This window comes from Brassica napus, chromosome C1, assembly GCF_020379485.1.
Source record: "Brassica napus cultivar Da-Ae chromosome C1, Da-Ae, whole genome shotgun sequence".
Lineage (NCBI taxonomy): Eukaryota > Viridiplantae > Streptophyta > Magnoliopsida > Brassicales > Brassicaceae > Brassica > Brassica napus.
Window position 1 is genome coordinate 25864753 of NC_063444.1, and position 13573 is coordinate 25878325.

The window sequence follows — 13573 nt, forward strand, 5'->3', positions numbered from 1 at the left end:
TTATAATATAGATGATTATCCAAAAGACACATGTCTCACTTTAACATCATCTTATCATAAGCATGTGTCTTTATTTCCGTAAAGAAGAGGTGACTAAGCATTATATTTTGTACTATAAAAAGAATGTGTTTATGCTGAAAAATAAATCAATCAGTTTGCATCTCTCTCCGTTTCCTTCTTCTTCCTAATATACCAAATACATAAAAGAATAATATAATATACAATTACCTGGCTTTTGTTATACAACAGTTTTCTAATTAATCTTACATGTGTGATGGTAGTCTTCGTGTCTAAGATTTTATTTTATCGTTTCTTCTGTTTTCTTAGTTGATAAGTTTCTATTTTAAAAACTATTTTTATCATCTACCAAGTGTTCTCAAATGGTCATCCAACAGGTCATCACATATGTAATGGACGGGAAATAGACATTTTGACAATTTCATGGTAGTTTCTTAATTATATTTTATCAGAATTGTGTGGTACATACATATCTAAAAACCTCATCTCTTTCTATATACATAAAAGTCAAGAGTTGTGGTGAATCAAATTCAATTAAGTTTTTCATTAAGCTCACCATTTCCTCTCTGATATAGAGGTTCACGCCAGATCCAGCTTTGAACCCTTTCTTGCTTCCCAAGAAACCTAAATCAAAATCATTTTTTCTGAAACAGAGCTGCAAAAAATGGCAATAATGGGTGAAGTATGGACTAACATAGGCTCTGCTGTCGCAAGCCTCGTGTTCATATACACGATCTTCGAAAGATTTTTCCCTTATCAACTCCGCAAAAATTTCGAGCCCTTAGTGCAAAGGTTCATCAATCTTTTCTACCCGTACATACAGATTAAGTTCTTTGAATATAGCGGCGAACGGTTCGAGCAAAACGATTGTAAGCTCAAGATTGTGAGCGTGTTCGAGCTGAGCTAAGAGTGTGTTACACAGTGTGGTGATCGTGTAACACAGTATGACGAGTTTGTTACGAGTGATGACGTGTCACAAACTTATGGAAATAGAAGATATTGCTTGGACGTGAAGCAAATAAGATCTTCTAGTTTGCAAGATTTTAGGAAATAGAATATTGTCTTTTTCGTGTCTACTTAATGAGATAATCTAAGAGAGTTTTAGGTTAAGCGTTAAGTGAGAAAAAGCTAGAACAAGAGGTTTGTTCTTGTCGGCTACAGAGATCAAGTAACAGGTGTTTAGCTTGGGTCTTTGTGATTTAGATTAGAAACTGGTTTGTCGCTAGTCGTGTGTGACTGAGCATAAATCAGATTAAACAGATCTAGGAGATTGTTTAAAAGGTTTCTAATATACAAGAAAGTGTTCTTGAAATCTCTTGTGTGTGAGTTATAATTTGGGTGTCTCTGAACTTTCATTTGGTATCGAGCAGGAAACCTCTGTGGTATCAAGTACTACTTACAGGTTGAGATCCTGCGGATTTCATGGACACCATGAAGGAACTTTTACACATTCATAAGACTATCATGCTGGACAGTACCAACTTTGGTCACTGGAAAGTAAGGATGCAACACATCATCAGAGGGGTTGATGAAGATGCCTGGACATCTGTAGAAGATGGTTGGAGTGCTCCTACTGTTGTCTTGGAAGATAAGTCTGTTGGTCCAAAACCTAAAGACCAGTGGACTGATGGTGAGAAGAAGGCGTCTAAATTCAACTCAAAAGCTCTAACTGTCATATTCTCATCAGTAGATGTTGAGCAGTTCAAGATCATACAAGGATGCAAATCTGCCAAGCAAGCGTGGGATACGCTCATAAATCACTTTGAAGGGAATACCAGTGTGAGAAGGACACGTCTTGATCATCTAGCCTCTAAGTTTGAAAACCTGAGAATGAGTGACGATGAGCCAATTGATGGATTCATATGCAAGATCAGTGAACTGGCAAGTGAAGCGTCTGTCCTTGGAAAGAAGTATGAAGAAAAGGATCTGGTAAAGAAACTGCTAAGGTGTTTACCTCCACGGTTTGAAGCTTATAAAGCTGTACTTAAACTGGCTGTAGACACAGATGAGATGAAGTTTGATCAACTCTCTGGCATTTTGAAAGTGCATGATCTTTAGAAAAACGACCGACAATCTATTAATCAGAAGAGCATTGCTTTCACAGCCGAGTCTAAGGATGATGGTCGAGTTACTAAGATTGAAGAAAACCTGAGTCTAATGGCACGAAACTTCAACAAGTTTGTCAAGCGTATGGAGAAAGGTGGTGGTAGATTCAATGGACGCTACCAAAAGGATGATTATGAAAGGAGTAGCTCTCAGCACTCAAAGCATGATTCTAGCAAGAACACAAAGAAGTGTCATGAGTGTGAAGGTTACGGGCACTTCAGGAGCGAGTGTCCCCTTGCTAAGAGAGAAGAGCAAAAATGTATTGAGTGTAAAGGAATTGGGCATACACGCAGTGAGTGTCCTAGCATTCTCAAGAAAGAGAAGTCTCTCATCTGTTTCAGTGACACTGAATCTGAAAGCGAGAATGAAGAAAGTGAGCTGCACCTGAACTTCATGGCTCTAGTTGGTCGAGAAAGTGGAATGGTAATTGATGCTGACAGCGATGGGGATGATGATCTTGAACAAATCTTGAAACTGAGTACAAGACTCTGTTTGACAAATTCTCTGATCTCAGTCATGAGAACCTCGAGCTTCTGAAGGAGAAAGCAATGATGAAAGCTCAGATCAACATACTGGAACTTGACCAACCTACCACTAAGACAAAAACTTACTCAATTGACCGAGAGTCAGATCAAGAAGTTCTTGCACTAAAGAGAGCAATGACAGAACATGAACGAGTTCGTAAAGAAGCTGAAGCACACGTACAAAGATTGAGTGATCTCTTAGCCGCAGAGACTGATCGAAGCAGGCTACTTGAAAGTCAACTAACTGAAAATCACAAGAAGGTCCGCATGCTCTCATCTGGTACTGCAACTCTTGATCACATACTTACATTGGGACAGTGCCCGAGTCTCAACACCGGTTTGGGATATAAAGGATCTACCTCAAAGGATACTGAAACGAAGTTTGTGTAAGAATCTCCTAATGAAGAAAAGAAACCTGAAGAGAAAGGAGTCCCTGTTGAAAGAAACAAGAATGTCTTTCCTAAACCAAGAAGACTTGGAAACAGATGTCATTTCTGTGGGAAGCGAGGACACAACGCCAGATTCTGTTACTTTCGAAGACATCAGTATGAGAGAGCATGGAGGTTGAACCTGTGCTTCACCGAACCAACTGCTTACGGTTGTGTATGGATAGCCAAACGTGATCTGTATCCGAACTTCAAAGAGAATACTCATTCTAAGATAAACACCAGTTCTGTTAAGTCACACACGGAAGCAGAACATGATCTAGTTTGCAACCTGGTGCGAGTGCAAGTAGACACAGAGATCGTGAGTAATGTTGCTTATACCTCTGCTGAAGAAGCATCACAATCGCAACTTCCATGGTATTTTGATAGTGGTTGCTCAAAGCATATGACTGGAAATGAAGACTACCTTGAGAAACTCGAACTCATCAGAGGTGGAAAAGTTACTTTTGGAGATGGTGGACAAGGCAAAATCCGTGCAATTGGAATAACCTCCAGACCTGATGTGCCTAAACTCTCAAATGTTTACTTTGTTGAGGGTCTTAAGGCAAATCTGATCAGTGTGAGTCAACTTTGTGATGAGGGATTAGAGGTTATCTTCAACAGCAAGGAATGTCGTGCCGTTGACGCAAGAAACAATGTTGTGCTAAGGGGTATTCGTTCCGGAAACAACTGCTATCTTTGGAGACCTTCCAACGTGTGTTTTGCAGCTGCTGAATCCAAACTTGATCTCTGGCACAAGAAACTGGGTCACATGAACACAAATGGACTCTTCAGACTCGTAAATGCTGCAGTAGTAAGAGGTGTCCCTGATTTGGAGAAACAAACAGAGACAGTATGTGGAGCATGCTGTCAAGGAAAGCAAGTCAAGGTACAACATAAACAAATTTCAGAGATCAGATCAACACGGATATTGGAACTGGTTCATATGGATCTCATGGGTCCTATAACTCCTGAAAGCATTGCGGGTAAGCGATATATTTTTGTATTAGTCGATGTTTTTTCCAGGTATACATGGGTGGACTTCTTACGCAACAAGTCTGATGCCCTTGAGAGTTTCAGAATCCTTGCTCTTCAGCTCAAACAGGATAAAGGAGGAATCATTCAGATCAAGAGCGATCATGGCGGTGAGTTTCTGAATGAGCAGTTTGACAAGTTCTGTCACAGTCAAGGTATCCGTCATCAGTATGCCGCTCCAAGAACTCCTCAACAAAATGGGGTTGTGGAAAGAAAGAATAGAACATTGCAAGAAATGGCTAGAGCAATGCTGTGTGGAAACAGTGTTCCATCTGGGTTCTGGGCGGAAGCAATCAACACTGCGTGCTATGTGATAAATCGGGTCTATGTCAAGCCAAAGACGAAGACTACTCCCTATGAAATTCTCAAAGGTAAAACACCGAACCTGAGTCACATGCATGTGTTTGGATGCTTGTGCTACATTCTGAATGACAAAGAACATCTGGGAAAATTTGAAGCAAGAAGTGACGTAGGGATGTTTCTGGGATACTCCGTGAACAGTTCAACCTACCGTGTGTTTAATCAGCGTACAAAGTTTGTAGGCGACAATGTTAACGTAGTCTTTGACGATAGCATTGGATTCTATGAGGCTCGTGTAACACAGAGAATAGACGGTGTCACGCCAAGTTCCTCAAGACAAGCTGAGAATGAAGCTGAGAATGAAGTGAAAGAGGAGTCTGAAGAAGACGATGAACCTGAGATGACCAAGGTCGATCTCAATCAAGGAAAAGTACACAAAAACCACTCCTCTTCAGATGTGATTGGGGGACTGTTTGATGAAAGAGTTAAAAGAAAGAAACAAATCGACTTCAAAGAGATGTTAAAGTTGGCGTGTTTCATGGTGAAGATGAATGAAGTGGAATGCTTTGTGTCACTTTTTGAGCCTAAGAACATTCAGGAGGCATTGGATGATGAATTCTGGACCGAATCGATGCACCTGGAACTTGAACAGTTTGAACGACTTCAAGTGTGGGAACTGGTACCAAGACCAAAGAATGTAAACATCATTGGAACCAAGTGGATTCACAAGAACAAGACTGATGAGGAAGGGAATATCATTCGAAACAAATCGCGGTTAGTTGGACAGGGATACTCTCAGATCGAAGGAGTAGACTTTGATGAAACCTTTGCTCCAGTTGCACGACTTGAATCAATACGACTACTATTTGGAATGGCGTGCAATCTGAGAATCAAACTCTATCAGATGGATGTCAAGAGTGCCTTCCTAAACGGTGTATTACAAGAAGAAGTCTACGTAACACAACCAAAAGGGTTTGAGGATCCACATTTTCCGGATCACGTTTACAAACTCAAGAAAGCTCTCTATGGGTTGAAACAAGCTCCACGAGCTTGGTATGACCGTCTGACGGAGTTCCTGTTACAAGCTGGTTTTCAAAGAGGTGGTGTGGACAAGACACTGTTCAACGGAGAAAATGGAGATGACATGCTGATCATTCAAGTTTACGTGGATGATATCATTTTCGGAGGAACGTCTAAGCAAATGGTTAATGACTTCGTGAAGACTATGACAAAGGAATTTGAAATGAGTATGGTTGGTGAACTGAGCTATTTCCTTGGACTTCAGATCAAACAACTAACCGATGGAATCACAGTGTCACAGAGTACCTATGCCAAAAATCTCATCAAGCGATTTGGAATGCAGACAAGTAAGACTGCAAAAACGCCTATGAGCACAACAACCAAACTTTCCAGAGATAGCGATGGGAAATCAGTTGATGAGAAACTCTACTGAGCCATGATTGGAAGTCTTCTTTACCTCACGGCAAGTCGTCCTGACCTGTGCCTCAGTGTGGGGATTTGTGCTCGCTATCAAGCTAAACCAAAAGAGTCTCACATGAATGCAGTAAAGCGTATTATCAAATACGTGAAAGGCACCCTTGACTTTGGTCTTCATTATACATTTGAGACTAATGTGAATCTTGCAGGTTTTTGTGATGATGATTGGGCAGATTGCTTAGATGACAGACACAGCACATCGGGTGGTTGCTTTTTCTTGGGAAACAACGTGGTCTCATGGCATAGCAAGAAACAAAACTGTGTTTCTCTATCCACAGCAGAAGCTGAATACATTACACTAGGTAGCTGTTGCACTCAACTCCTTTGGATGCGACAAATGCTTGTTGACTACGGTATCATCTCTTCTTCCATGCTTGTTCATTGTGATAACATGAGTGCTATAAATCTCTCTAAAAATCCAGTTCAGCATTCACGTACTAAACACGTGGATATAAGACATCACTTTGTGAGAGAGTTGGTGGAAATGAGGATTGTGATTTTAGAGCATGTACCAACAGAGAAACAACTTGCTGATCTCTTTACCAAACCATTGGATTACAACACCTTTCTTGGTCTTAGAAAGGCGTTGGAAATCATGGAACTCTGATTAAGACCTGAAGAAGGGGGAAGAGTCACTGTAAGTTCTTGATTGACTCCGTACGTCGATGCTACTCCCCCACTAACACCTTGAGTCAACAAGTTCCGCTGTGTAAGTTCGTTTATCAGACTCTGTTTAACTCTCTTTTCTGATTCACTGGTGAAGGGCACTCACCTTGAACTGAGATGTTACCCCATTTCACGTTTGAGGTATTGATCACTGTCTGGATTGAATGAGGAAACACATAAGAGGGTGAGTGTTACATAAGGATAAACGTGTGTCACACAAAAAGGTCAAGAAATAAGACTCGTGTGCAGTCTCATGAAAGAGGTGTGTTACTCAACAAAGAAATCAATCGTGAACAAGGCCTGGAATGATAGATACTCGTGATGGAGCTGGGTGTTACCCCACTTTGCCTCTAATCTCGATCACTGTCTTGACTAGGCAGGCATGTTACCAATCTCATGGGATAAATGTTTCGGAGCAGGGTGTCACTCCACTCTGTCTCTGGATTCCATCTCTTTCCTAACAATGAAGTTGTGTATTCATTGCTTGTGAACTGATGAAACGTGGTTGTTTGTGAAGATGGAGAGGCAGACGCACAAGATACCTAACATGTGTTTCCAGACTGTACAGAAGAGTGTGAAAAACAGAGCTGGGGTTAACTGAATGAACACAGCAGAATCTCGTTTGTGACAGCTACTCTGCTGAGAAATAGCTACAGACTTGGGTTGACTCATTGATTTCATTTATAAAAGTTTTGGTAGCTAGATGTGTGGCTAAATCGTTCTTCAGTGACTTTACCCCCGAGATGCAGGCATCATGTTCATAGATGCCTATGTGTATATGCTGGTTATGTTACGGGACTGACTCATATCACAATTCACATGACTCCTCTGCTCTTATACGACTGTAAGTGAAGTCTGTGCTCCTGGTTACATGTGTGTATAACGCATCAGTTTTTATTGCTTTACACACAGGGTTTTATTTATGATTATTTAATTCAATAAATGGAACTTGATTTGGGACTAATGCTTTAAATTGAGTGGAATTAGGCTTTTCCGTGTGTCACCCCCAAAAACAGCTTCCGCCACATCTCTTCTTCTCTCCAAAGTCTGAGAAAGTTACATCTGCGCCGGTTTCCTCCACCGCTGGGCCCTCTGAATCTTCCCGAAAACGAGTCCGCAAGCAGCGCCGAGAAACAACACCGTCACCATCGTCACCACCTGCTGCAGTTACCTCTTCCTCTGATGACGAGGTTGAAGCTTTCCAACCCAAGGAACCACGCTATCAAGCAAGTCGTGCCTCTTTCCAGGCACGAAATCAGGAGAATCCCGATTTGCTTCGCTCGCACATCACACCGGTCTCGAGTCGGTTTGTCACAAGCAATGCAGCTGAAAGGTATGAAAAGTTGGCTCCCCGGGGCTTCGTGATTCAACAAAGGTTAGATGTGAATGATGAGAACTTGTCTGATGTGAAAAGAGTGGTAGTTAGGTCCGGACTGATCTATACTCTAATTGACTGTGATTTGTTTCACCCAAATGTCGTGAAAGAGTTCATTGCGAATCTGGGGCTGCTGAGAATAGAGAGGATGGCGTTGCTGTATTTCTTCGTGGATCTATGGTAGATTTCTCACCTACACTGATCAATGCTCTGTATCTGATTCCGGGATTTGAAGAGGATCCTGACTACATGACTGCTGACATCGATGTTGTGTGCTCGTTTCTGACCGATAATCGAGTGCAACGTTGGGAAGACATGAGCTCCAAATACCTATCTCGGACAAATCAGGTGCTCTACAAGCTCGTGTGCTCCAACTGGATACCTACGACTAACTACACTTCAATGAATCAGGAGCGACTCAAGTTCCTCTACATGCTTCATCATCACAGGAGTTTTGATTTTGGTCAGTCCGTTTATGATCAGATCATCAGTTTTTCAGCTAACGTTAACACTGATAAGTCTCGGAGGATCATCTTCCCTACGCTGATTCAGCAAGTCATTGACTATCAACGAACTGTGTTGTCTTTTGAAGAAGATGATGAGTACACAGGATATCCGAAGCTCGTTGTCAAAGACATCAAGGCAGGTCGAGGACAGGGTGCTGATGCTCGGTCTGTGGATCTTTTGGCTGACATTGAGCGAACCATAGCTGATCTGAAAAACATTCGGATTCGCTTGAGGAGTAAGGGTGTCATACTTGTTGTCATTCCTTGAATTTTATGAGTCTCTAATCTTGTTTTATCTTAATGTGCATCTACTCAGGGGGAGAATACCCGCAGTACACACAACAGCCTTCATGGGATGAGGAGGTTGTAATGGAGCAGGACAGTGATCAGAGTGAGAGTTTCTGAGCGAATGGAACTCTGTAGTGAGAGTTTCTGAGTGAATGAAAGTCTGTAGTGTTTACGATGTTGCGATGTTGCTTGGATGTTGCTTCATATGTTCTTTTGAATTAATATGGCTGTGTAATCTGACACTCTTAAGCTTATCAATATGTTGTGTTTCTGGTTTCTTGAATTTCAAATTTGTTCAATACAGGGGGAGAATGAGAGACTGTGATTCAATAATGCAGGGGGAGCTGCGATCATGAGATGGTGGCTAGAAGAGCTTGTATTGACTCACTAAGAACAGCACTACATTAGCAAGACTTTGTTCTGTGCGTACGACAGGCTCTGATCCTGTGCTATTGGCGACAACGATATCTAGTTGATGTTAGGACAGCTGGTTCTAAGTTGAGTAGAGTGTCACATTCAGATAAAAAGGGGGGAGAATGTAAGCTCAAGATTGTGAGCGTGTTCGAGCTGAGCTAAGAGTGTGTTACACAGTGCGGTGATTGTGTAACACAGTATGACGAGTTTGTTACGAGTGATGACGTGTCACAAACTTATGGAAATAGAAGATATTGCTTGGACGTGAAGCAAAGAAGATCTTCTAGTTTGCAAGATTTTAGGAAATAGAATATTGTCTTTTTCGTGTCTACTTAATGAGATAATCTAAGAGAGTTTTAGGTTAAGCGTTAAGTGAGAAAAAGCTAGAACAAGAGGTTTGTTCTTGTCGGCTACAGAGATCAAGTAACAGGTGTTTAGCTTGGGTCTTTGTGATTTAGATTAGAAACTGGTCTGTCGCTAGTCGTGTGTGACTGAGCTTAAATCAGATTAAACAGATCTAGGAGATTGTTTAAAAGGTTTCTAATATACAAGAAAGTGTTCTTGAAATCTCTTGTGTGTGAGTTATAATTTGGGTGTCTCTGAACTTTCAACGATGATTATGCAACGATCCAGAACTATCTCAGTAAAGACTCTTCTTCTCGAACAAAGAAACTAAGGGCCAACACAAGCAAAGGAAGTAAATCTATTGTCCTTAGCATGGACGACCATGAAGAGATCACTGATGAGTTTAAAGGAGTCAAGGTTTGGTGGCAATCAAAGAAGCACCATACCGATAGCCGGTCTTTTTCCTATTTCCCTAAAACCGAGGAATCGAGATTCTACATCCTCAAGTTCCATGTACGTGACAGGCAAATAATTACAAACAGGTATCTTGATCATATTAGAAAAGAAGGGAAGAAGATGGAGGTAAAGAACAGAGAGAGTAAGCTTTATTTGAACAATCCAAGCCAGAACTGGTCTGGCTATAATCAGACGAAATGGAGCCATGTCACTTTCGAGCATCCCGGAACTTTTGATACTCTTGCTATGGAAAATGAGAAGAAAGAAGAGATCAAGAACGATCTTACGAAGTTTAGTAATAGCCAAGATTACTACAAGAGAATTGGGAAAGCTTGGAAAAGAGGGTATCTCTTGCACGGTCCACCGGGAACTGGAAAATCAACTATGGTAGCTGCAATGGCCAATTTCTTGGATTATGATGTCTATGATCTTGAATTGACAACGGTTAAGGATAACACAGAGCTTAGGAGGCTATTGATTGAGACTTCAGGGAAGTCAATAATTGTTATCGAAGATATTGATTGCTCTCTTGATCTAACTGGTCAGAGAAAGCAAAAGAAGTAGGAGGAGGAAGATGACGAAGATGAGATTAGCCCAATTGAGAAGCAAATGAAGAAAGAAAAAGGTGAGAATACAGGAAGCAAAGTGACATTATCAGGGTTATTGAATTTCATAGATGGGTTATGGTCAGCTTGTGGTGGTGAGAGGATCATTGTGTTCACTACTAATTTCATAGATAAATTAGATCCGGCTTTGATTCGTAAAGGAAGAATGGATAAGCATATAGAAATGTCGTATTGTGGGTTTGAAGCGTTTAAAGTGTTGGCAATGAACTATTTGTATGCTGAGGAAGAAGGTGAGTTGTTTCAATAGATTAAGAGGTTGCTTGAGGTAGAAAAAATCAAGATGACTCCAGCCAATGTTGGAGAGAATCTGTTGATGAAAACAGAACATGAAGCTAAAGAGACTTGTCTGAAGCGATTGATCGTAGCGTTGAAGGAGGAGAAAGAAGAAGCAAAGAAGAGGGTTGAGGAAGAGGAGAAGAAGAAAGAAAAAGAGAAGGATATTAAGAGGAAGAGAAGAGATGATCAGAGGGAAAAGAAAGAAGACATATGAATTGCATATCCAGTGTTTATGGGGGTTGTCCACCTTCTAATATGCACAATTCTTACATCACATGTCTTAAATTATAGTTATATGTGTTTAAGTGATCCTTGATTAATAATAATCTTTCTACTTTCTGATTCATCATGTAATTAATCATATGGAAAGAAGTCCCTGATCAGCCCTAAACATCTTCACTTCCTTAGTTATCCCCTGTTTCACTATTTGTCTGTTTTGTTTCTTAAAGCTTGATGTTATTTACAGTTGTGATTTGATTGAAAACCTATGATGAGAAAATTTGTAGAGTACTTCTACAACTAGGAACATAATTATAGCTACATATAGCTGAATCATCTTAAAATATATTTGCTAGACCAAGAGGGCAATGAAGAAGTTATAGATGAATCATCTTAAGATAAATTATCGAATAATCCGGCTAGTTGGAACATTTCTCCTCATGATCTTTCCAGCCATTAAATGTCTGACTCGTTTCTTTTCTACCACCGGCAAACTCAGTTTTTCTGGATGGTAACAAATGTTGGCGTTTTACAACAATCGAGGTGATCATCTAATTTGTAGCATATGTTGAATCGAAGTGAATAGTGTGTTTTATGGCTGAAGTTACAAGCTTTTAGGAGATGGAAATGATTTAAGTAGAGGCACAAAATAAAGTTTATGAGGCTTAGGGATATAAGCTTACATGGTATATCTTATAGATTTCACTTGATATGTATATAGATCATGATTACATTTCATCTTAGAAAACCTTTGGGGTTGCTCTGAGCTCCAAGCTGCTGAGTTTTGTAAGGTTTCTTACTTTACCTCAATCACTTCACAAATATGAACTTTTTATGATGAGCAACAGATTTACATAGAAGAGGAATGTGGAAAGGTAGTTGTTGAGTCCCAGAAAACTGTTTACCTAGAGTTTTCCAAAGAAATCAGTTAGGTGTCTTCATTAAAGTTTTGGCTTCATCTAGACCTCGAGCTGCTTCAACGGAAGTGACTTACTAACCATGTCAATTTTTACTCTGCTGTTTTGAACAATCATAGAATCCATTTTCCATTGTAATTTCTGGATATGCATACTGACTTAGTTTACTAAACTGCTACAACCCAAAAGATGACCTTTAGTTATTTATAATGTGAGAAAATATAAGAGAAAAGTAAACATGGTTGACCAAAAAAAGAGAAAACTAAACATTAGTTCAAGCTTATTGCTCTGCAGATTTGATACCGTTGTCTACAGCTGTTTGAGTTATGGCTCTTTAACAAGTGTAGTGTATTGGTACAACAGTTATGATTGACACATTTTTTGTATGATTTTTCTGTTATGCAGTATATGTGACAAAGTAGTTGCTAGGTCCCCAAAACTGGGAGGAAAGCAGCAAGAGTGCAACACCTATATTCTCAATTGGCGGGAAGCTTAAGAGGGAAGTCACGAGGGGAGATAATAGTATTTGAATAATTTACATTGTATAATCATCTAAATCACTTGAAGTTAAGGGATGTGAGTGTTTATCTCCAGGCTCTTCTTTTCTCAAATTAGATTTTATGATTTGCTTTATGCTCTACACAGTTTAACATCTATTAGAGATAAAGTATCCCACATCGGGAATTCAATGGGACATTAACTAATATATTAAGGGTTAGGGCTAATCCACTAATCACCAATTGATTTTAAGTTGGAAGCTCATAATAAATCTGAATATAATATGGTACGACTCTGTGGGCTTCCAAGAGAAGAAGCCATGTCTTTGATTATACAATAGGTAAGATATCTGCCTTTTTCTTTTCTTCTTATGAACTAATCATAACGTAGGATTGGCAATTCAAACAAAAACCAACTTATTCAGTACTTACAGTTATTTGTTTGAACAGAACTTGAAAACAAAATATGTCTTTCCTTTTAGTCGCTAGATCCCTCAGGTAAACCACAAGGCAATTTTCTTTTGTTGTGAACAAATATCCTTACACAACACCTTCTGAAAATAAAGCAAAGAATATTCAAGCAACACCAAAGGATCAGAGAACCAGAATCAATCATTTATAATTCTATAATAAGTGTCGTTATCCCTTTTTCCTTTTTTGTTAAAGGGTCTTATATAACTTTTGTGTTGTTTTAAGAGTATTTTTTTTAAAACAAATTATGTAAATAATCGTAACAAAATATAATTTAATATATTTTATTATTTTCTTAATTGCAAAGAGAAATACATAAAGCGGTTAATGTAAGGTATGAGCATTGATTTTTATTATAAAAATGCTAATAGTACTATCTTTCAAAAAAGCTAATACTAATGATTTTTTTGTATGAAATATAAAATATTATATAATGATATTATCAAATAATACACATAAACAATAATGTTATACAATTACATAATATATAACACCAAATTTAAAAGATATATTTAATATTTTTGTTATACAAATCAAATTTAAATATAGAGAATTTGCACTTCATATACAAGAGTAAATTGAATATTTGTAATCATGGAAAGTAGAATTGTT

At 39.2% G+C, this 13573-nt stretch overlaps 1 pseudogene; it reads left to right on the top strand.

Moving 5' to 3' along the window:
* The first annotated feature begins 9760 nt into the window (after window positions 1-9760).
* LOC106373479 lies at window positions 9761-13195 on the top strand (annotated as a pseudogene).
* The last annotated feature ends 378 nt before the right edge of the window (window positions 13196-13573 follow it).